The sequence below is a fragment of the Girardinichthys multiradiatus genome, chromosome 14 (assembly GCF_021462225.1).
Source record: "Girardinichthys multiradiatus isolate DD_20200921_A chromosome 14, DD_fGirMul_XY1, whole genome shotgun sequence".
Lineage (NCBI taxonomy): Eukaryota > Metazoa > Chordata > Actinopteri > Cyprinodontiformes > Goodeidae > Girardinichthys > Girardinichthys multiradiatus.
In genome coordinates, this window is record NC_061807.1 from 16922249 (window position 1) to 16947981 (window position 25733).

Sequence of the window (25733 nt, forward strand, 5' to 3'; positions counted from 1 at the left end):
TTTTGGCAGCACATCCACAGCAGCTTCTAGTTTGTTTGTTTTTTTCCTTCCTGTACGGTCAAGATGTGCTCAAGATTGGCTTATCTCAAGATGGGGGGGAGACGGCAGTCGAGTGATAGAGGCCGTGAGAAGGGGTAGAGGAAAACCGAGGGACTGAGCTTGAAGCAGCACCTGCTGTTAACACTTTGGAGCGAGTGAGATCAATGTGCAGATTGCATCTCGGGTGTGCGTGAACTGATTTTGTTTATAGCTCCTAATGACGTCAGACTTCACATGAATCACCACTGAAGACATAAATACAATGTCTCCGTGGCAGACTTTTTCATTACACACTCCCCAGCTGCACCCTCACCTTTAATTTCTGCCATCCGACTTTCCAAACACGGACACTGTCATTAGAACTTGATTGATTTCCTCTGAGCGACTATTAGTCCTAATCTTCCCCCTTCTGTGGCCATCGTCGAAACACACATTGTTTCTATCATTTCTGCAATCTGTCTCTCCCACACAAACACACACCATGATTTGAATAATTTTCTGATAACAAGTTTGTATTACTTCATGTGAAGTCTATACCTTCAGGTGAAAGCTGTGGGTGTGTGTGTGGTGTTGTTGAAACCATCAGATAAAACATGTGTGTATTTTAGTGTCTCTCCAGGTTGTGTTTGAGTAAGAATGAGGCTGGTAAACGTGTAAGCTCTGCCAATGGCCACTTTTAACAACTTTGAGTGAATAAACTCCCTTTAATTACAAGCTGTGATTAGATAACCACAATCAGTCTGCTTGCATTCCCTCTCAAGGCTTGATCATTTGTTCCATGACACAGGCAATGTATGCCCTGTATTTGTTTTGCCACGGTAATGCATAACATATGCGTATCTTGTAGCAAATCAGAGATAAAGCTAATGCTTTCTGCTCTTTTTTTCTTTGCCATCAAGCATTTCTCCTGTCACACTACTCACTACTTTCACTCACTCGTTTTTCACAATAGTCAATCCCATATTCTGTCTTTAATTTGGCCTATCACAATTTTCCCATTACAATCAGAGAGCGATTGGATTTTGGGGGTAAATTAGGGTTTCTGAGTGGCAATTAGTGGAATAATAACTCCAGGTTCTGACATGCTGAAATAAGGGATGGATGGACATGGATGAGAGGAAGATTAACAAGTAGGGAAGGGGGAAGTGGATGAGACTCCTCTGAAAGCACTCTGCACTGATAAATCACTTAGCCTAATCTTTTTTGTGGGATTGGGAGAGCAAAAGATAAGAATTTAAGTTTGAAGAGTGTTTGTGGAACAGCGGGCACACTTGTCTAAAATTGTTATTCTTCTAGGGTTCCTATTTTAGACTGTGGAGACTCATACAGAATGAGTGTGCAGAGAAATGCAGAGAAATCCCAGACAAGACAGGGATGAGCACATGTGAGAAGACATAATCCACTGGTTGTGAAGGAGGCACAACTTGTACCAGTTTCATTCATTACCATTCCTCTATTGTCTTCCATAATCTGAGATTGGGTCACAGAGCTAACAGGTCCAGGAGGAAACCCAGACATCCTTCTTCACCTCATTCTGGGGGATCTCGAGGCATTCCCACGCCAAAAGAGATGAGTGGTCCCACCTGCATGTTCTGAGTTTGCTCTCGGGTCTTATCCCAGTAGGACTTGAATTTAAAATCTCGAAGAGGAAGTGCTCAGAAGGCATCTTTTAAAAAGAGCCGGATCCACCTTAAACTGACTCCTTTCCCTCTGCAGAATGACCAACTTAACATAGTGGGGGGGTGTAAGTACCTAAGGGATCCTTGGGGTACGTTGTTTGGGTCTTCAGCCCTTGGCCTCATGTAAAGGGGTTCTGACTAAGACCGATTTGAACATCTGGAAGAAAGAAGACCACAATAATAGGTAAGGATTACCTAGATTACCTAGTTGTTTAATTTGCTGCCCAGTCTGAGGCAAAGGCTCGCCAGCCAGCACCTGCGGCTCAGCTGGACTAAACATGAAGAAGCAACAGGAATTCCCTCTGTGTAAGATGGGCATGGGGACATGGAGGTTGGTTGCCATCAAAGTCAGGTAGCAGTTAAGGGTGGATGCCAGTGCATGCCAATTCCTAGGAATATAATCAGGATAAGAAACCAATTATTTTCTTTTTGAAAAATATGCAATTTTATTAAAAGTGCAATGCAAAAAACTAAATTTCCACAAACAAATTGCTAAAAATAAGCGCGGCTAATTACAAATTTTCAAAACCAACCACTGTACAGTCAGGTAAAGGTGTTTCTTGGTGATGTAGCTACAGAGAACATTCATCCAGTATACATAGCGGGACAGAAAACAATGTGACTGCAGCTTTGCTAAAGATAACCCTAGGTCATGCTGCATGATTTTGTTTTTATTTGACAACTCCAGCTGTTTTAAATAATAGCTCTTACTGTAGACTGTAAGCTTAGGTGAGTGGCTTGTATCTTGTTGACACTTCTGAATTGTGAAGATCAACACATCTCTGCCTTTCTCGAGTGGCATGTTCTCATGTCTTCCTCATTTTTAGGTCACATCATATTAATACCCTCCAGAAACAGGAAGTCAAGAATTTCTATTTAAAGGTTCCCAGACAATCAGATGAAGTTAAGAAATTAAAGCATGAACAAAACAAATGATTTAGTTACATTCCTTTTCTAAAAATTATCAGAATTCTTTGTGGATCTGGAGCATGTCATTTTGAAAAAAGTCCTTAGTTTTAATTTATGCTACTCCAATGAGATTATTTTATTTAGAACAATTTATTTATTTATGTTTAAACCTTCACAGGGCTTTACTAGGGGTGCCAATAATTGTGAAAGTCAAGTCAAGTTTATTTATATAGCGTTTTCAGGAACAAGGCACTCAAAGCGCTGTACATGAGGAAAAACATTACAGTGATACAGAAAAGCAAACTCAGAAAAACAAATCAAATGACTTTAGTAATCCTTGGGAGTTTACTGGTAAGAGCTGGTTCTAATCCAATCTTTCTAATAGAGGTAATTAGATCATTAAGTCCTCTATGGTAAGGAATTCATCCTGTGCTAGATGAAAAATTATAATATTAATCCTTGAGGTCACTGGTATGAGGCAGCTGTGGTCCCATCATTCAAATAATCTGGGCCACTGGTATAAAACAGTTTTAGATACTAATAATGTTTGGCTTTCACTGGTATGAAATTGCTGTGATACAATCCTTCTAAGAAATCTAAAAATCTCTGGTCATTGGTGTAAAAACAGCTTTAGTCAAAATTTTCAAATACAAATAATATGTGTTTTTGCTGGTAATATTTCTGAGAAGTCTGAAAATCTACGAAAAGTAATGAAATTACACATTTAGGTATTTCAGACTCTATTCTTAGCAGAATAGAGTCTGAAATAGTACAAAAAAACCTCAACAGGGGTAAGCAACACACACATAAGTAAAAATTTAGCAAGGGTACGGTGGGATCTTGAGGGTGCGAATATATATAAGTCTGAATGTGTTTGCAAGAATTAAACTGTCAACACTGGTAGAAGCACCATTGTCCTTGAGAAGAGAGGTGGAAGTTTTATCAATCGGCCGCATAGTCCTATCAGCACACAGCTGGTAGGGGAGTGCTGGGCAAGAGCGTCGTGTTTATATAACATCCAGGAGATATTTTGTCGATAGCCAGTTAGCAGAAGTTGCCAAGGCCACGTTTGGGCGCAGGATTTAGAAAAACAATAAATGTTGTGGTTCAGGCAGTTGTAAATTTCCAACCACCTTAAGAGTTTTACCGATATATCTCTATTGCGAATCTAAATAGCCAAATTTCTGGTACTTTCCGCAGATCTCGAGCGTACAACTTCTCCAAGATTTTATCCTTTAACCTCTGAGTCCAACCACTGCCAGGCAGCGATTCTGTTCAAGAATCGTGTCCAGCTTGCGATTCTGCTCTCTTAACATTTCAGTGTTGATCACTCTACAGACTCCATCTAACATCGCAGGAAGCTTTGGAAAGCTTTGAACAGCCGCCCACGTTTTTCACTCGATAAGCCAGGTAACCACCAACTCAAAAAGGAGAAATCTTGTTATGAAAAGTCTAAATATGTACACACCTTCTACGTCCTCAACTGATGTCGTAGTCAGGCACACAATCTTCCATTGCTGCCAAGAATCCGTCGTATAACCAGAGAAGAACGTCCCGTCTGGACCAGAGGGTTCTCCTTTACCCTGTCTTCCTGTTGAAAAAAATTTGATCAATTACGTTGAGAGTCCAGCTGACCAAATCCATAATTTACAAGTTTGGAGGATATGCAAAGCGAGGCTCTGAGAAAAATACAGACAAAAAGCAGAAGCAGGGATCAGCAGGGAGGGAGGGAGAGAAAACGCGTGTGTCTTCCACCGAGAGCAAGACAAAAGTGGAAGGTGCTGCAGATTTTTGTATTTATTATTGAGCAGATGTAATGAGGGGGTATTGTTAGAGTTTGACCAAAAGGGACCAGCAACAACCAAAGAACTAGTTAGTGTGAAACATGCAGATTGTTTCATTGATGAGGGGAAGAAATATCTGCAAAGCCTGTAATGCCTGTCAGTGGATTTAGTCGCAAGATTCTGATAAAATATTCAGTTGATGCACTTTAAGTCAAGCATGTTGCAGTGTAGCTTCCGGTGTTTGTATCCTGTCAACTCAAGTCAAAGTCATAAATTGGTCGTTTTTTTGTCTACACACAGAGTCATGAATGTTGCTCCACAGTGAGCTCCAAAGCCATTGGGTGAATAATGTAGCTCTACAGAATGGTTCCCAGGTGTCCTCGGGGATATATTGTAGAGCTGATGATACAGGCACATGCCTCCGTTGGCCTCAGGTGTTTGTGTCCTAACCAGTGGAGCACGTGATTAGTCGACGCTGCCGGCCATCGATCTTGGTTGCTGGAGCAGGAGCATAGATTGACTGCCAGCCTCAGGGTGCGACCCTGTCTCCATTTATACGCTGACCAAAAGCACAAACATCCACATCAACAGCCGCTGCAGCAGCTCCAAGCCTGCTGGTTAATATCTTTGATTCGTGTCCACTCCATGCACCACTCTCTGTCTTCTCCACCTCAGCATCACTACATCACTTTCTCCTTCTCTGCCACTCTTTTTCCTTTCTCCATGTGTTTCCCCTGTTTTTATAACACCTGATTACCTCACTCTGGTTTCTGTTCTCTCTATCCTGCCTTCAATCTCTCTCTGTCTCTGTCCTACTTGGAGTGGGTGTTACATATGTATGAAAGACGTGAGAAAGTGCTGCCCTCAGCGTAAAAACTCAGCCGGGGCATCCAGAGCATAAAGTCAGTGAGATGCAGAGGAAAACACAAACAAGAAGGTGAAAGAAGGGAAGAAAAAATTTTTGTTTTATTTTGTTTGCACTTGTTATAATCTAAAAGGTCACAGAAGATTACAGAAGAATTAGTTTGATGCTATATAACATAAATCAGTTACAGCAGAATACAGAGGAGGATAAGGAGCTTTAAAAATACTGCAGAAATATCTCAAACAAGCCTAAAAACTACATGCTTCAACTATTTTTATACAGATCTCATTTATGTCCTGATTTCTGAGCTGGACGCTGTTTTTGCTGTTTTTCTACAAAGCACACCAGTCACAGGCTATGTGGGCTTTGAATGTAGAGAGAAGAGAGGAAGTAGAGCATGAAACAAGTTGGAGAGGATTGTGCTTGTGTTTAAAAGAGAGAGGGGCAAAAAAGCAAGGACGATAAATGAAGAAAGAGGGAAAAAAAACTGAAAAGAAAGAAGATTAAAAAAAGCGTTGCCCAAACTGGTAAAAGCAAAAATGGGTTTTTAAGCCTGTCAGAGTTCAAACAGGTGCAGGAAAATCTTAAAACTGTTTGAATCTCACTGCTGTATTTACCTTGCTTAAAAGGTGCCTCAGTTTGGGTAAATAGTTTAAAACTCAAACTGTTTTGTATTTACTGAAGACACATCAACACACCTTATTTCCCAACTAAATCTGCTGCAGTGGTTTATTTCTAATTATTTCTTATTAGTATACAGTTTCTTTAAAAAAACCTAATGCACTCATAAAAATACCTACTATACTATTAAATATAACTTTGTTTTTGAGAAAATACCACATGTCACTGTTTTATTGACACCCCAAACAATTCTTTTAAAATAAATGTCTCTGAAGCATTTTTATGATTTACACTTTACAATGTAAGTTGTTTATAGAGTGTCTAGAAATTTCTGATTAGCATTTCACAAATTCCAGCTTCACTGGGATATAAATATGATGCGAAACAAAAGCAAACAAAATGTATTTTACCCACTCCTCAAAATTGGAAAGATAGGAGAACATGCCACTCAAGTAAAGCAGGCATGTGCTGATCTTGGCTACACAAATAGTTGCTCAACTAGTCCATATCTACTTTTTATAGAAGGTAGAACTGTGAGAAATCTGGATCATGACTGATTTATCCTGCCGGGAAACCACTGAGCAGCTTGGGAAGGTTGTAAAAACAAGGTCTGTAAAGCTTACTGTTAGAGAACTGTAATGGCGTTTTGGGGTCACCAGGTCTCACCAAGACACCATTAGACATTATCTACATTCCAACCAGGGTTTGGGAAACAAAACCCTTCTCTGTCCTTCCACTGAAAAAGTTTAAACACTGTGAACTGTACTGGAACTAACTGGAACTGTGTGCTTTAGTCAGATCCGGGTAAGACTGAGGTTGTCAGGATCACTCTGGATAAGGCATTGAACAGGGTTCATATGTGGTAAGGAGCCTTTTGGTGGAGCAGCTATGATGCCGTGGGTAATTTTGCTGAAAACAATCGGTTCCATTGTTTTTTTTTCCTCACCACATAAAAGAATTGCACACAAATTTAAGGTTAGATTTTTCAAAAGGAGTCAGTGGGTGATTAGGCTAATGCAAGAAAAGATAAATTAATTTTAAGGCTTTCGGACATTTCTATCAAGCATTTCCATAAAGTGGCAGACATTAAATATAGCATATTTAAAAAGTCCAATAGGCTGATAAAACCCCTATTTTAGATAAGTATGAATTGTTTAAAGCCATGGTGACATGCGAGAAAAGCGTAAAAAGTCTCCTTGAAAACCTGCTGAGCTTTTCGTGTTCAATTCAGAAAGAGTCAACCTTAGCCTAGGCTAAATTAAATTTAAACTTGCAAAAAGCAAAAACATTGAAGGCAATGTATTTATGGTGAATTTCCTCTACTCTTCAAGAGTTACTGAACACCCACCAGCTAAGTGATGGAAGAGGTGCAAGACATGCTAACAGAAAACCATCTGAGCCTCTGATATAAATAACAAGGTTGACAATCACGAGACAGGAAGACTGGGAAAAGCAGGGAAAAGGCAGACAGACCACGTAGTCCTCCTTGTCTTCGACGGTGCTTTACCTATGGCCAGTTTCCAGGCAACCGTGTGCTTGACAACACACCAAGATCAGTTGATGTGGCTCTCCTGCGGCAGAATAGAAGCTAATGTCAAACATTCCCTGGGGTGCCCGCTCAAGGTCAGTGGGTGGACTGAGCAAACTGGATCAGATTTCATCTCATACATGTGCTACCGGCCCAAACAGAAAATTTACGAAGACATGTGTGTGAGGTATCATTTCACAACTGTGTGTGTGGGTGTGTGTGTGTTTATTCTTCTCCCCACCTGTCTCACGCCTCTCTGTGCACCCCCACAACGCCTGAGCCCACCTACCCACCTCCTGCTCCCTTTTAGTCCCTGAGCAAACACTTCGACAGAGACCTACCACTGTTTACACCTGTAGTTTCTGGTAATACTGGCACCCATTCACAAACGTGGACACATATAGAGGACCACCTCAGTGGGAGGTGAGAAAAAAAAACTCGAGCATCAGTGGGTGAGTAGAAACAGAATAAAAAATTAGAAAGCATGTGAGAGGAGAGAAATATCTGAAAACATCATCTGTTGCACTCAGATAAGTAAATAAAAATAATTACTAAGTCACACAAGTTCTTTTTTGTGTAAATCAGCAATTAAACAGCTCAGAAAATGCTTTAGCATTTTGAAAGTTAATGTAAGGCGGCCAAAGTCTGAGTCTGAGGTCATGGTTCTCAGAGGTGAACTGCTCCCTCTGGGTCAGGGGTCAGTTTCTGCATCATATGGAAGAGTCCACGTATCTTGATGACTTGGTCACAGGTGATGGTAGGCTGGATCAAGAGATGAATCGAGGGATTAGGGCTTTGTCCACAGTAATGAAGGCTCATCTGGTCTGTTGTTGCATAGAAAGAGCTGAGCTGAAAGGAAAAGCTCTTGATTAGTGGGCTGTTTGTGTACAAACCCTCAACTTTGATCATGACATTTGGATAAGGGCTGAAAGAACAACATCCCAGGTACAAGTAGCTGAAATGAATTTCTTCTATAAGTTGACAGGGCTCAGTATCAATGATAGGGTGAGATTAGATTAGAGCTAATCCCAAAGGGAGGAGGGCCAGAACTTGCTTCCATAGATGGATGGACAGATTGAAACCCTTGCAAGAAATTCATTCTTTTCTTTGTTTTTAATAGCCTTTCCCATGATTTTAATTTGATAGTGGTTTTTCTGCGGATCTAATTAAAAAACCCACAATAACACTGTGTGTTTAAGTTTTGCATTGTTTCAAAATCTAAGATTAAAACTACCTGGACCTTTGAAGCAGGTTATGTGCTGAAATTTGTTTCAGCAAGATGAATGTATCCTCAACAGCACCTATGTTTCAAACTGCGATGGGATCATGTTGTTCAGAAAGACAACGTGATCGATTTCCTAAAAGTAAATTTGCCTCGGTTCAAAAGTGCAAATCAATCCCAGATCAACAGCAATGGATCTGGTGGGGATGTTAAAATGGAAATCGGTTCAAAGGAATCCATAGAGCAGGAAAACGAATGTTGTATTGATGTAACGTTGGCTGCTTAGCAGGGAAGCACCTACTGCTCCAAAACTGCCAGAGAAAACAAAAAAAGACAGGCCATAAATTGTTAATGGAGATGAAGTCTGGTACTTCATTGATGTATTTTACTTTAACTTTACCACTATTCATACAGTTAAATCTCACTGACAGATTCTCTCCTTTCCAACAGGAATCTAGACAGCAACAATGTTAAAAAGACAATAGGCAAGACAATCCATTCAGCAAATGAACGGGAAATATCAAACAAAGGCTGGAGACACTGGTAATAATGCACTAAAACCAGCAATAACTATACAGTTATGCTTTCACTAGTTGAATGGAGCTGCACAGCTTCAGGTGCTGTTATAGATTGTTCCACGTGAAAGGGGCACCATGAAGTAAGAAGGTGCCTAAAACGAGTTGTTTTTACAGGTTAAATGAAAAACAGATATTTTTTTTCTATTAAAAAGACCTGCTTTTTAATGTTCATTATGGGATTTAAAATAACTATTTTTGTCATTTAAATCCAAATATACAAAAATAAAGGGAACACTTAAACAACACAATATATCTCCAAGTAATTTAAACTTCTGTGAAATCAAACTGTCCACTTAGGAAGCAACACTGATTGACAATCAATTTCACATGATGTTGTTCAAATGAAATAGACAACAGGGGGAAATCTTTGGTGATTAGCAAGACACTCAATAAAGGAGTGGTTCTGCAGGTGGGGACCACAGACCACTTCTCAGTACCTTTGCTTTCTGGCTGATGTTTTGGTCACTTTTGAATGTTGGTGGTGCTTTCACACTCGTGGTAGCATGAGACGGACTCTACAACCCACACAAGTGGCTCAGGTAGTGCAGCTCATCCAGGATGGCACATCAATGCGAGCTGTGGCAAGAAGGTTTGCTGTGTCTGTCAGCGTAGTGTCCAGAGCCTAGAGGCGCTACCAGGAGATAGGCCAGTACACCAGGAGACGTGGAGGAGGCCGTAGGAGGGCAACAACCCAGCAGGAGGACCGCTACCTCCGCCTTTGTGCAAGGAAGAACAGGAGGACCACTGCCAGAGCCCTGCAAAATGACCTCGAGCAGGCCACAAATGTGCATGTGTCTGCACAAACGGTTAGAAACCGACTCCATGAGGATGGTATGAGGGCCCGATGTCCACAAATGGGGGTTGTGCTCACAGCCCAACACCATGCAGGACGCTTGGCATTTGCCAGAGAACACTAGGATTGACAAATTCGCCACTGGCGCCCTGTGCTCTTCACAGATGAAAGCAGGTTCACACTGAGCACATGTGACAGATGTGACAGTCTGGAGACACCGTGGAGAGCAATCTGCTGCCTGCAACATCCTTCAGCATGACCGGTTTGGCAGTGGGTCAGTAATGGTGTGGGGTGGCATTTTTTTGGAGGGCCGCACGACTCTCCATGTGCTCGCCAGAGGTAGCCTGACTGCCATTAGGTACCGAGATGAGATCCTCAGACCCCTTGTGAGACCATATGCTGGTACGGTTGGCCCTGGGTTCCTCCTAATGCAGGACAATGCTAGACCTCATGTGGCTGGAGAGTGTCAGCAGTTCCTGCAAGATGAAGACATTGAAGCTATGGACTGGCCCGCCCATTCCCCAGACCTGAATCTGATTGAGCACATCTGGGACATCATGTCTCGCTCCATCCACCAACGTCACGTTGCACCACAGACTGTCCAGGAGTTGGCAGATGCTTTAGTCCAGGTCTGGGAGGAGATCCCTCAGGAGACCATCCACCGTCTCATCAGGAGCATCTCCAGGCGTTGTAGGGAGGTCATACAGTCACGTGGAGGCCACACACAATACACACACAAATCCAGGCCTCCATTGGTTAATAAATTTGATTTCTATTGATGATTTTTCTGTGATTTTGTTGTCAGCACATTCAACTTTGTACAGAACAAAGTATTCAATGAGAATATTTAATTCATTCAGATCTAGGATGTGTTATTTGAGTGTTCCCTTTATTTTTTTGAGCAGTGTACAGGTCCTTCTCAAAATATTAGCATATTGTGATAAAGTTCATTATTTTCCATAATGTCATGATGAAAATTTAACATTCATATATTTTAGATTTATTGCACACTAACTGAAATATTTCAGGTCTTTTATTGTCTTAATACGGATGATTGTGGCATACAGCTCATGAAAACCCAAAATTCCTATCTCACAAAATTAGCATATTTCATCCGACCAATAAAAGAAAAGTGTTTTTTATACAAAAAACGTCAACCTTCAAATAATGATGTACAGTTATGCACTCAATACTTGGTTGGGAATCCTTTTGCAGAAATGACTGCTTCAATGCGGCGTGGCATGGAGGAAATCAGCCTGTGGCACTGCTGAGGTCTTATGGAGGCCCAGGATGCTTCGATAGCGGCCTTTAGCTCATCCAGAGTGTTGGGTCTTGAGTCTCTCAACATTCTCTTCACAATATCCCACAGATTCTCTATGGGGTTCAGGTCAGGAGAGTTGGCAGGCCAATTGAGCACAGTGATACCATGGTCAGTAAACCATTTACCAGTGGTTTTGGCACTGTGAGCAGGTGCCAGGTCATGCTGAAAAATGAAATCTTCATCTCCATAAAGCTTTTCAGCAGATGGAAGCATGAAGTGCTCCAAAATCTCCTGATAGCTAGCTGCATTGACCCTGCCCTTGATAAAACACAGTGGACCAACACCAGCAGCTGACACAGCACCCCAGACCATCACTGACTGTGGGTACTTGACACTGGACTTCTGGCATTTTGGCATTTCCTTCTCCCCAGTCTTCCTCCAGACTCTGGCACCTTGATTTCTGAATGACATGCAGAATTTGCTTTCGTCCGAAAAATGTACTTTGGACCACTGAGCAACAGTCCAGTGCTGCTTCTCTGTAGCCCAGGTCAGGCGTTTTTGCCGCTGTTTCTGGTTCAAAAGTGGCTTGACCTGGGGAATGCGGCACCTGTAGCCCATTTCCTGCACACGCCTGTGCACGGTGGCTCTGGATGTTTCTACTCCAGACTCAGTCCACTGCTTCCGCAGGTCCCCCAAGGTCTGGAATCGGCCCTTCTCCACAATCCTCCTCAGGGTCCAATCACCTCTTCTTGTTGTGCAGCGTTTTCTGCCACACTTTTTCCTTCCCACAGACTTCCCACTGAGGTGCCTTGATACAGCACTCTGGGAACAGCCTATTCGTTCAGAAATGTCTTTCTGTGTCTTACCCTCTTGCTTGAGGGTGTCAATAGTGGCCTTCTGGACAGCAGTCAGGTCGGCAGTCTTACTCATGATTGGGGTTTTGAGTGATGAACCAGGCTGGGAGTTTTAAAGGCCTCAGGAATCTTTTGCAGGTGTTTAGAGTTAACTCGTTGATTCAGATGATTAGGTTCATAGCTTGTTTAGATACCCTTTTAATGATATGCTAATTGTGTGAGACAGGAATTTTGGGTTTTCATGAGCTGTATGCCAAAATCATCCGTATTAAGACAATAAAAGACCTGAAATATTTCAGTTAGTGTGCAATGAATCTAAAATATATGAATGTTAAATTTTCATCATGACATTATGGAAAATAATGAACTTTATCACAATATGCTAATATTTTGAGAAGGACCTGTATAATTATACCAACACAAATTTAAATAAGATACCTAGTTTGCACGTACAGCAGAGATTTTCATTTTGGTTGAAAACAGCAAAGTTTTAATTTTTGTAGTGATTGGTACCAGTTTAAAGTTAACAAATGTGACGGAATAATCTCTAGTGCAACCTGCAGATGATCTAACGGCAGGGCAACAGGGTTCATATGATAATAAATAATTGTGTCATCAGCATAGTGATTCAGAGATGCATCATTAACAAGTTGTCCCACATTATATTCATATAAGCTGTAAAAGGTGTTGGGCCAAAAACAAAACCTTCTGTGATTTCTGAGTTACAGGAACGAAAATCAGTGGGTAGACCAACTGCTTATGAGAGACCATTTAAAAACCAGCTTGGGGCCAGTTCTGTAAGGACCATATCTGAAAGTCTCTGGCATGGATTGTCATGATTTATGCTTTTGACAAGTTCACAGAAGGTTCAGCTCAGTAGTTTTTCACATTAAGGGCTTCCATAACATCAGTTAAATTATCAGTGGAAGCAATGATAATTTTGTGCTAAAGAACCTAAGCTGGGATTGTGTGATTCTGTATATTTTCCTGCAGTTTTTTGAAAGTAAAAAACCTCCGTAACCGAGACTGCCAGAGCAGCAAACAGTTCATCATTATTATTCCAATAACTTCTTGAAAACTCTAAATATAACATCCTCCTATTTCTTTACTGGTTGTAACTATTTTTACTCACTGACATTTTGACAGTCTACAAGCAGAGTGCATAAATGGACAGAATATCAGTATTAATGATAAAATAACAGTCAGACAACATTTCTGGGGTCATTATCATTGCTCCGTTCCTCTGCTGCTGCCAGTCATTCATCAACATGTAAAATCTCCGCTTTAATTTATTTTTCTACGCTTGGACAAAGCATTAAAATGCATTATTTTTATCCCACGTGGCATCACTCCGGTGCTGTCTGAACCATCCCATGTAAGCAAAGAGCAGATAAACTAAATCAATGTAATTAAATTACACATTTAACAGCTTAATTTATTTCACTCTTGCCTGCCTTTTTGCCGTGCTTGGTAGAACCCTCCTCTGTCATGTCGGCGTACAATTAAACATCTGTCATTTAAATATCTCACAGCTGAAAAAGTTGACAAAGAAGAGGCAGGCTGGTGTGTGTTTGTGTGTAAGTGTGAGGGACGAGAATGAAAACCATCAACAGATTTGCTGTGTAGCTCTGAGTTAATGTGTTATTCATTTACAGCCCTGGAAGCATCCAGGCCGGCCAGTCTGTTAGCACAGCCAATCCGCTGTTGCCTATTAATCAACCTGGCCAACAGACACTGGTGGCACTGCCCTTCTGCCTGCCAAATACAGAGCTGGCTTCACTCTGATAACTTTCAAAACAGTGTACCCATTGCTCTGAGGCTCCCAAATTAGGAGCAACCCTGGCTAAGATAAGTCTAATAGGCCCATGCTGTGGGTAGGTGATAGACTGTGGCTCGCCTTGAAGACAGATGTTTTTGAGGAGAAGGAGCTGTGTGCTGGATGGGCTAAGAAAAAAGCAAGCAAGGTTGTGAGGAAGCGAGCAAAAAAAAACAGGTTTATGTTTTTCTTTCCATGTTTGCAACAAAACTTTGCCCAACCCAGGGTGAAAGAAGCATCCTCGCTCGAGGAAATAACCAGTTCACAGAGGACACATCTGAAGTCAAGTGGTTCCTCTGCCAGCAGAAAGGATTATGATTATTTACAGTCTTCATCCATCTGCTGGTCCAGCAAAAAGCAAAGTCACTGCCAATCTTTGTTGGCACAACTTTATGTGGCCTCAAATAAAAAAAAGAAAAGAATAAGGGATGAGCCAAAGTATGACTTTGTAAGGGTTAGAAGATTTAATCCTTTTGCTCTGTGCTGAAGTGTAAATAATTGTTGAAACCTGGAGCGGAGCTGAGTGGAATCCACAAGTGCATTTGTTAATTTAGGTCTTTTATGGTCTGCTAAACCAAAAGACTTCATGACTCGGTTAGTTGGGCCTGTGTTGATTTAAAATTACTCAAATAATGAAAGTTTCAAGAGAACATAAGCTAAAGCTTTGTGCATCATTGGAACAAGCAAAGTAAGAAAAGAACAGTTCTTGTGTTTATATCAAAGCTGTGGGCTGAACTCGGATTTCGTTTTTTGACACTTCAGACCAGAATCGGTGCTTTGGCTGCATGATATTAAATGCATTTCTGTTGTTTAATGCTGTAAAAACGATGTTTGCATTGTTCTCTCTGTTTTTCCATCATCAAAACTTCCTAACAACTTTATGCATCATTAACCATTTCATCCACTTCAGTCCATTTTAGATTTGTAAATTATGGTTAGTAAAAGTCTACTGAGGTGGACATCTACAGTTAAGCTCATAATTCTTCACATCTCTGGCAGATTAAAAGCTAAAATTATTCTTATTAAATCAAGAAGTTGTTTTGTTGGTCTTCTTGGAAATTGGAAATGAGACAGGCACTTAAAAGATAAAAAGCAAAAGTACAAGAGGTATTATTGAGAAAAAAGTTGTTTTTTTGTTTCTATTAATTCAAAAGTTGAAAAGTACATAAGACAGTATTAAAGACAAATAATAATTGTGCAAATAATTGAAATTAATATCCAACCAAATCTAAGTGCCTAAAAAACTTACTACAGTAATTTTTTTAATGTGCATAATATTATCTAAAAAAGTCTCTAAGTTTGTAACATACAGAAATGTTCATTTTAGGAAATGATTAAAAATAATTAAGGTAATAAAGTAACAAAAATCCAAACGTTTGCAAATCCTTATGAAACGTTGAATAATAAAATATATTACAAACATGAAAGTCTTCATTAAAGCCCCCTGACTTTTGATACCCTCGTTTTCTATATGCACGACTGTGAAAAATGGAACAGGGTCATTCTTCTAATCCACCACAAAATGTTTTGTCTCACGATTTATAAAACAGCCTCTTACAGCTCAGCAAATATCCACAGCAGCTTCTTGTCATCATGGATTACAAGCTTGTCTTCTGGAAGACAGCGGTGGGAACCGCTGGTAACTCCAGGTCTGTGTTCACTGATGAGAGCCGAGCAAAAATGTGCCATAGACAATAAAAATATTTCATTGTGGGTTTTCCATTAAAAACATAAACAAAAACAAAAGATACACACTGATTTTAAAGTGTGTCTGAATCTAAAACTGTACAGAAAAAGCACCAGCATTACAGGAGAATGGAAAACTGTTAAAGTGGAGAAAGCATAGCATGAAGCTGCTACAGCACAGACTGTGATTTCTGCCCTTGGCACATCAGTCAGATCTGAAGAACATGACAGGCTTTGTCTGAGGAGCGATTCTGACTGACTGATGGCTCAGGCTCCTGGCACTATTCATGCACCATGAGCAATAAGGCTTCATGTGAAAATTAGGTGGCTTAATGGGCTTATTTTGTATTCTGGACAACCTTCCAGCTATTCTCTTTCTATGAACTAAAAAGACTTTCCAAGTGAACATTTTCTTTGTCTGAATAATGCAACTTTTTAGAAAAACTTGTAGATGCCTATCCACTGTCCAATTTGTTAGCGGTGTCAGTTTTTATTTGTGCCTTTTGTGTTTGATCACAGTTCAATCCCACTGATATATGCTCAGCCTTTCTGAGCCATTTCAGGGTATTATCTTCATGCCATGTGTGTTTGTATTGATTTGGCTCCAGCAGACAGCAACTCTTCCTGCATATGTTTTATTGATTTAGAAATGTGAAGGTTCAAAGACCATTTTTGCTAATGGGCAGAGTCTGTTACATTATTTCCAATTCATGGGGCACCATCTTCCAAAACAAAGTGTAATTGGTCCAGTCCCAGTCTCCACTTTAAGGTGCAATCTTTAAAACCCCCACACACTCAGCTAACATCACCGTTAGAGAGTTCACAAGGTTTAGAGATCATTTGGAAACTAACAATGGCTAAAAGTGTGCAAGTAGATAAGTACATAAGTAAACAAATCAGTAACTAATTAAATGAGTTGATAAATAATACAATTACCAAACTACAAATAGTAAATTTGTAGTGGCTAAGTAATAATTACTTAATAGCACAGAATAAGTAACAATTAAATAAAAGATAAGTAAAAATAAGTGAATATGTCAATACCAAGTATAAATAAGTACAAGTAAGTCACTAAGTAAATAAATAGGTGAAACGTAACTATGTAGATGAATAAAAGTTAAGTAAAATAAAGGAAATAGGCAACTATGTAAGTCAATTAAGAAAACTAGTAAAATTCTGTATCTAAATAAGTAATAACTAAATCTACAAGTAATTAACTAAGTTCATAGTAAGTAATTAAACATAAGTAACTATGTAAGTAAACACTAAATATTTACACAAATAAGAAGCTTAGCATTGAAGTGATTAAGTAAAGGCTACAGAGTGCTTTTTAACTCGACAGGTGTTTTCTCTGTGTAGTTGCTCCTTCTGTGATAGTTGGCTGCTGAATTCATTTTTGTATCCATTTCTCTTTCCTTGCCTGATTAGCCGAGCTGCTTGTGACAGCCAACCACACTTGCAGGCATGACTGGGTTGTCTTTATGTCATCAGGATCATTTAAACACATCCCAAACCGGTTTAGGCAGGAGCAGCAAGAGTGTTTTACAAGCTCAACTGTATGACATTTGACAATATTTGGTCATTTATCTAAAAACTATGAGAACATGTCTATAACTTACATTTTATTCTTAGACAGAAAATAGATGCAGAGAATACTTCATTTATTATCACAAAACTGGAGTCATACTGTTGAAATGGGCCAACTAAGTAAAGTGTTATACATGCAATAATAACTGAAAGACTGAGAGACAATTTTAGGCAGCAAGACAACAGTTCAATTATTTAAATGGCTACCACATGCTTCATTATACCTGAGATACATTTTTATAATGTCACTGACTTCAAATGATGGCACAGCAGGACTCATTTTATTTATTCACATCCCTGAGGTCTAAAGCAGCATGTTCTTTGGATTTTATAGACAGGCCTCACTGTGCTTTGCAAAACTTTTAGACATCATTTACATTTAAATCTGAAAACTTTGAATGCATTTCACTGGAAATTTATGTGACGGAAGTGCATATTTGTGAAGTGAAAAGGAAACTTATACAAGGTTTTAAAAATGATTGACATGCATTTGTTTTCATCCCCTCTATATCAACGCTTTGTAGGATCACGGTTGGTCACAAATTCAGCTGCAAAGCTTTTGCATTATTAATTTGCACAGGCCGTTCCCTCCCCTTCCTTAAAGGAGCCTCATTCAGAGCTTTACCTGTATGTGTAGATCATTGTGCTCTATGATCATGAGGCCTGTCTGGCTTTGCACATGGAAGCAGCATGTTTCCATTTGTCTGCGAGGTATGACAGGAGAAAACAGCACCTCTGACAACAGCCTCCGGCACATTTGTTTGTTTGCTTTTCATTGCATTCAGAAATAATAGAAGCTGTGAGCCTGTGACTTCTTGTTCAGAGCTGCTCTTGGTGCACCTGTCAGTATGATGGGCACCCTGATGTTTGCTTGTGGGATACAGTAAGGTAGCACACTTCCTCAAGTACTGTTATTACATATTTGGGCTATTGATATTAATATTTGTACCTGGATGTAATGGAGGCTTTTCAGAGGAATTGGTGTATTTGCTTTGGCGCAGTTTCCTTAACCTTTTAAGCCATTATTAATTTGTTCATATTTTCACTCCAAACAGCTTTGTTTTAGTTTTTTGAGGAGGTCCTGGTTATTGTTCTCCTGGTTTGGACTTTGACCGCTTTTGAACTCATTTGATCATCAACTGCAGATAATAGCTAACAATATTAGTAAATAGCTCTTTGGGAATGACCTTGTTGGAGCCAAAATAATATTTCCTACCTCCCAGACTGTGGGTCCTAGTGACTTTGTTTCTGCTGAAAGTTTCTTCGTGTTAGAAAAAAGATAGTTATTTAATGTTTGCAATAAGCTGAGCAGTCTTAAAGAGACACAGTTGCTTCTTACTATTTGGCATTTTATCATCAACTGGCTTTGAACTATACTGTAACAAAATCTTATTGTGTGTAGTTGAATCTAAATGTTACAATTTTATTGGATATGATTGGATACAAATTAGATGGATTTAAATACAATTTGGACCAATTTACCTGGATATTAGTTTGATTTGTTTGTCTTTTAACCTTCCTTAAGATTGGAATTGTTGAAATTTGGCAATATATGCATAAACCAAATTGTGGTAAATATAGGTAGCTGGTAGCAAAGAGCCATAAAAATGCTATTTAATATTGCTCCTTTTCCAAGTTGTTTAGTTCACACACAAAACTGGTTCATTCACTGACTTTAGGAGCTGTTTTATGTCTGACTATTTTAAAGGTCAGAGTTGGTCAAAAAAAAACATAACATAAAATAAGTAAAAAAGCAGCAAAAGTCCAAACACAAACTTTAAGTGACCTTAAAAAGATCTATGGGTCAAGGCCACTTAAAAAGATTACAAGGAACACCTAGAGAACAACAGAAAACAAGGAGAACAGGGAAAATTAAAGATGTTGCTGTCACGGTGTGATATTTAGGACTTTCTTTGTGGTTTTTGGTTTGTGTCTTTTTATTAATTAATCCCTTCGCCCATGATTAGTCTATGCATTAGTTTCACCTGTTCCTTCTGTCTCCCTGCCTCCTTGTCTCACCTGTTCCCTTTTCCTTTGATTAACTGCCCTTTGTATTCCCTTAGTATATTAGTTAGTGTGTTTCATGTGTTGATGGCTGGTTCCTCGTCTCTCAACTCGTCTCTATCCTTGACTGCCATGTGTTTCATGTTCCTGCAGTGATTTATGTTACGTTTGGATACCTCTGAATAAAGCTGAAGATCACTCAACATGCGGCTGCCCGGCTCTTACCTGCACTTTGGTCCGACAACAAATATTAATGTGACAGTTATTCAGGCTTTTTGTGCAATAATGTAATGTAATTACTGATTAGTTTGACACCTTCACTGGTTACTTTTTTTGCAGAAAACATTCAGGGACGGTGAATAATGTGTTTTTCATACCACCAAAAACTGTAAAGTAGGTTTAGCACTAAACTCCCTTGTAAATAATAAAGCCTGTTGTTATTAACAAGTGTTAATTTTCTATAATATGTTCTTATTTAACATATGTCTACTTTGTATTTCAACTTTTTATGTTTTAGCTGTATGGTAGTTATAAAGGTTTTGCATTAAACAGCTAAAAGTGATTTTAATTTTCCATTATAATGTTATTCCAATTTTAGATGCTTTAATGTCTCTAAAGATTTCATATTTTCTACTTCTACATCACCTGGATGTCTCTGCCATTCCACATATCTCCCACAAATAGGGATATATATGTTAATGATTTTTAATGACTTTAGACATTTAGCTCTTTTGTGAACTCTGAATTCTGACTAAAATCGTTCAGTGGAATCAAATCGAAAATGAAATAACATATGTTTTTTGTTTGTTTTTTTCAGAAAGTGCTGACAGAATAGTGTGCAAACTCTGTCTTTGTCAATGTATCGCTTCTGTGCTTGTCTTTGTGTTTATTTGAAAACAAGACATACACACGCAGGGGAACCGGCAGTTTACCATTTTTCAAGAGCACTATTTATCTAAATAGTTTACCCACACTACAGGTGAGTGGAAGGTCAAAATAATTTATGTAGATAATAAAAAAATACACATTGAAGATTAAATGAGAAATTTCAGAGAAAAACAACAACAAAAAATCACAAACTGGGAAATTTTTAAATCCAATCAATTTGCTGGCCTTGCTGTACTGTTGCAATGTTTTATTTATCTGAAGTTTGGTGTTTGTGTGATGAAAACATTTTTGAGACTGATCTGAGAAGCTGCTCTCCTCCACGAGGCAGAAGTCAGCTTAGCTTTTTTATACACTGGAGATAAAGCTCAGCATTCCCTTTGTCTTATGTCAAACAAACTTTAAATGTGAAGCGTCCTTATCTGACAATAACCCTCCAGTACTGAAGATGTTTGACAGGACCGCCAGTCAACACCTAAGTGAAACGCCGTTTATCATGGTATTTGCATATTTCAATTACACCTCCACAGAGGAGGAAAACATCAGTCACTCCGGCGTCGTGCTCCGTGTGATTGACAGGACTGTCGTGTGAATGAACGTGTGAGGTTTCAACTGAGCAGCAAGGGAGCTCACAGTACTGGTATTCCCCCCGGTGAGGACGGGCTCACAGTTGAAATGAAGGTTAGCAGCTAAACGATGATTTAAAGCAGTCTTTCAAAAGGAGCCAATATGGAGCCGTCTGTTTGATCGAACATTCACTGAACAGCAGAGAAAACTTTAAAACATTCTGTTTGCTCGGAGGTCAGTTTAGCAGCAGTTGTGAAATCTTTAAAGTATCTGTTTGGTTTTTAAAAAGTTTAGAAAATTTGTATCAATTTATTCATGGTATCATTAAAGAAAATCATGCTGACAGTTCAGTCTTTCCTGGAACACATGCAGACAAAGAGGCCATATCATTGATAGACCATTAGCAGGTAGCCGGACCTACTTGACAATTAACTTGACTTAACTCTGAAGTCATAATGTATGTTTTTAGCAGTTTTTATTTAACAAAGTGACATCTTATAGAGCTCTAGTCTCTGCCTAAAGCAGACACGCTTAAGTACACGAGTGATAGTAGGTTGGAGCAGGGGACTGATCGTTGCATCATCTGCATTAGGTCTTTTTCACCATGTGTCAGGTGAATAAAGAGCCCGCTTTATCTGGGACCGGGTCGCGGGGGCAGCAGACTCAATAGAGACACCCAGACGTCCCTCTCCCCAGACACCTCCTCCAGCTCCTCCAGGGGGAGCCTAAAGTGTTCCCAGGCCAGCCGAGAGAAATAGTCCCTCCAGCGTGTCCTGGGCCGTCCACTGGGCCTTCTCCCAGTGGGACGTGCCTGGCCTCGGACTTGGAGGAGCTGATCTTCATCCCAGCCGCTTCACACTCGCATGCTGTAGGTCTTGGCTAGAGGGGGCCAGCAGGACCGCGTCATCTGTTACAGATAACATTATGATTTCACAAGTTTTAGGCTACTCGGGCCTAGTTCACCTAGATGTTGAATGATACTCGAATGCACCATGAAGTGTCTTCTATCTGAATGTGTGGAAATGAATAATTGTGTAAAAGAAAAATCAATTTTGAATTGATGAGAAGTTCAGATAGGTGGCTGCAAACCCCTCAGGCCCCCATTATCAGGCAAAACTTCATGAAAAGGACAACTTTGCCTTCCTTCTAAACAAACCTTAAGAAATAAAACATGAAAAGACATCTGTTGATCTTCAAATGTGTGTTTATATAGTGCCGCTTCACAACAAATGGCATCTTAAGGCACTGTGAAAGTTAAACACAACCACTTTATTTACAGCAAAGCACAATTTGATCGATTGTGTAGACAGATTCACATTCATTGCATTCAGTTTGATCCAAGTTATAATATACAATCCAGTCAAAATCATTATTATACTAAATTATTATAGTTAGAAATAAAAATACAAAAATAGTCATTTAAGAAACATTCCATAGATGAAAAATACCTTAAACTGATTGTTTTTGTTATATTTTCTTGCAATTTCTTTGGCCCAGTAATTATTGTATTGATCTAAATGTATGTTACTCTATTTGTCCTGGATATCTGCAGCCCTCGTCCTTCATACAATTAACTCCTTATCATTCCAGTTAGAAAAAGGTCCATTACTGTAGAAAGTGTATTTATAGGAGTTCTCCTGTTTAGATCATGTATTTTTATATTATTTATCAACTCAACTTAGTTTGTTTCAACAGAAATGTACAAATAATGTTGCATTCCTCTGTTTTCTCCTAATACCATATGATTTTTTTCATCCAGAAATCATACAGCATAGATTTTCATTGTTTTTTTCTTTTTTTTTTTTTAGTTAAACACCAGTTTGGCTGATAATGTACGTCCGGCTTACATTACAGGGTGATGTAAGCCAGACTTACATTACAGGCATAAAGGACGAGAGAAAGGAAAAAACCTCTAAGCTGTACTTAATCACAATTTTGTTTTGCACTTGTAAGAAAATAGTTTGTAAATGCTGTGAACAATAAGAGATGGTCCAAAAATTGTAATGCCAGAAAAGCCCCAACTGTGCCAACTGAAATAAAAAAAAACAAAGCTGAGCCAACCAAACTGAACCATGCTGGCTGCAAACATTGCCATGCAAAGTAAACGTGTTGACGGTGCTGCAGTATCTAGGCCATCCCAGCGTGGGCTCAGTTTGATGCAAAAGTGATGCCAGCTCATAGTGGAAAAACTGAGTTTACTTCTAGCTCCAGAGACGCATCATTCACTGAACCTGCAGCTGTAAAATGCAAAACCTCAAATAAAAAACAACAATGCATGCATATGTTTGCATGTAATCTCATAAACATGCAGCACTGTTTGCACATAAAGATGATAATAGAAGGTTTGTATGCACACAAGTACAATAAGATGCTTGAAGACGTATGAGGACACACACATTTACAAGCCCCAGCAGACTCACAATGAGTGTTTACTCATTTGTTTTAGCTGCTTGTTTGTTTTGCTCTTTAAATCTTAGGAACTGCACAGCTGTTGCTGCTGCTGGCAGAAGCTGCAGTTTGGGGATTCATTAGTTCTTGTTTCCTTCTTTCTTTCCTCCATCCCAGCTCTGGAGTATTCCATGATTTTCGTAATCTGTCCGAGTTTTAAAAGTTTGAAACTCTCTATGTTTGGGCATATAAAAACATTTGTATAAAGTGTCCCTGGAAGGGCTGATTGAAAGCTGCAATTTTTAATCTAAATCCTGTCTTTCCATGTAGGAGTGGGATCAGTCGAAAGGCTGTATGATGGATGATTATCAGCAAATGATCTTCTGTTCTGAAGTTGAATTATAATAAGTGTGGTATGCGATGTTTTGAAAGCTTGACTCATATTTTATAGATCAAAATTCACATCTCAGCCTTGGATTTAAACCATGTTTTATTCATTCTCCCAAAAGGCGAACGTCAAATATTAACTTTAAAGCAGGGGCATGTTCATTGACTTTACGTTATTTGAATTTGGCTGCGCCACATATTCTTACACCCTGTACATTTTTACATGACTAAGATCAATGAAAAAAACTGGAATATGACTTTAACTGTGTGCAGTGAATGGAAACACTTCATTTCTACTTGAAGGTTAAAAATTCCTTGTTGAAAGTTGGAAACGTCAACTTTAACGCCCTCTGAAGTAAAAAACTCCAGCTTGAAAAGTCCAAAGTTTCTTACCAATCTTGACCTCAAAATCCGACATGGCTGCAACACCAAAAGAGTTATGACTGCCACAAAATTAAAACACTGATACACTAACACTAACTTTCTTTTTGGTACAGTTGAGTGTAATGTCGTTTCCACTTTATCTTTTGTTATAAGACAGTTGACAGTTGACTGGAATATTTAGTAGCAAGGACGCTTCAAGACTGGAAATATTTCTCAGGCAGCATTCTCTCTGGATACCACGCTGGAATTCACTGAATTCCTGAGAACGACCCGGTCCTTGACAAATGCTTGTAGAAGCAGTCTGGCTGCTGGGTTTTAAACACCGTTGGCCGTGGAAGTGATTGGAGCACCAGAATTCAGTGATTTGAATGAGTAGGCCTAATACTTCTTTAATATAGTCAAGTCAGTGTATCTATAAAACATTTAAAAACATGAAGAGCTGACCAAAGTGCTGCTTAACTTGTAGAACATCAAAAATCAAAAGAATGACATCACAGACAGAAAAGACATCAATTTATACAGATTTAAAGTATATAGTGTATTTCCAGTAAAGTGTTATCCTCCAACATCAGGCCACACAATGTGTGGATTCATAAAGTAGTTTTCCACTCATACTCTTTGTAGTTGTGGCCTAATGGTTTCTTCAGATAATAGATGACTGTTAGCAAAGTCCAAGGAGGACTTCCTGTTATGAAAAGATTTCCAACTATGACTATGTTGTAAAAAGATTGGGCAGCACAGTCCTGTCCTTATGGTTGTCTCCTCTGTACATTATTTGTTAAGAAGGACTCTTGGAACATTCACCTAATACAGACAGGGAGGCAGGCAGGCAGAAATTAAAAGGAGAAAAACTTACAGCCGGACATGAAAATGGCAGAAGCAGGCATGGACATGGCATGAGTCCTACAGTATAAACCAGCGAGGAGCAATGAGAGGTGGGAAGCATAAATAGCAGGGGGAACGGCTGGGCAGCATGAGTCTGATGAGCAGGTTACAGGTGGACTGTATGAGCTTGATTGCAGAGTGGCTGAGACCGACTAATAAACATGAATGAAACTGCATGGAAGTAAAATGAAACGCAAAGGAAATATCTAACAGAGAACTAACAGAAAAAACCAAAAATAAAAAGAGAACATAGGATGACTAAGAGACTAAAGAATGATCTAAAAATGAAAACTCCCAACAATAATGAAATGTGGGACGGGAACTAAAGAAGGAAACATTTAAAGAGCACATTAACTGGAAGTGAAAAGTCCAAATAAACACACAAAAATAAAATCAAAATCCCTCCAAATCATGACAGTATTCATTCATAGAAACAACTGACTTGTTTGTTATCTTCCAGACCAGTTTGCTGAACGAATAGATCTAGGTAGACGTTTGAGGGTTCAGCATCTCCATTTGCGTCTTACCCCAAAACGGTGTCTCCATAGGAACTAGTCGCATCAAAATGATGATGTCCTTCTTAGACTTCCTTTCTTGTTTTCACTCAGAGCCAACTATGGGACCTTCACTGTGTTTATTGTGTGTTTATTAAATATGTATCGGAATTGAGTTGCTCCATGTTTTGAATACATTCTCCAAGAAAGTCGAAATTCTTTTTGTAAATAGTTTTTTTCACCCACATAGAAATATAGAAAACGCTCACAAACTAAAGCACAACAAAGTGTGATTCAAAACCATTTCTACTGTACTATTTGACCCTGGAAATATAAAATGCAAATAGCAATAAGATGATTCTGATGATGTCAGAGAATCTCCAGAGGGGGTTAAGCTCAACCTGGTCATGATAGGAACAATTTACTTGGCTTTGTACAAGACCTATAAGAACAGCCAAGACTTTACACCATACATCATGTCCGATGTGGCCCATGGCACCCCTATTTCACCCATCAT

At 39.3% G+C, this 25733-nt stretch overlaps 1 protein-coding gene and 1 long non-coding RNA gene across 6 annotated transcripts in view; one reads left to right on the forward strand and one right to left on the reverse strand.

Annotated features, from left to right (window-relative positions):
* The window catches only part of nlgn2a (neuroligin 2a), a 283069-nt gene that overhangs the window by 237151 nt on the left and 20185 nt on the right, over positions 1-25733 (forward strand). The gene's annotated exons all lie outside the window — the stretch shown is intronic.
* Positions 1922-7430, reverse strand: LOC124880167. 2 transcript variants are annotated; one of them, XR_007041253.1, is made up of 3 exons: positions 7371-7430; positions 4096-4218; positions 1922-2107 (listed from the first exon to the last, which is right to left on the reverse strand). It is a non-coding gene; the product is annotated as an uncharacterized LOC124880167 (long non-coding RNA). The 2 variants fall into 2 exon arrangements; XR_007041254.1 differs by having other exon boundaries at positions 7246-7373.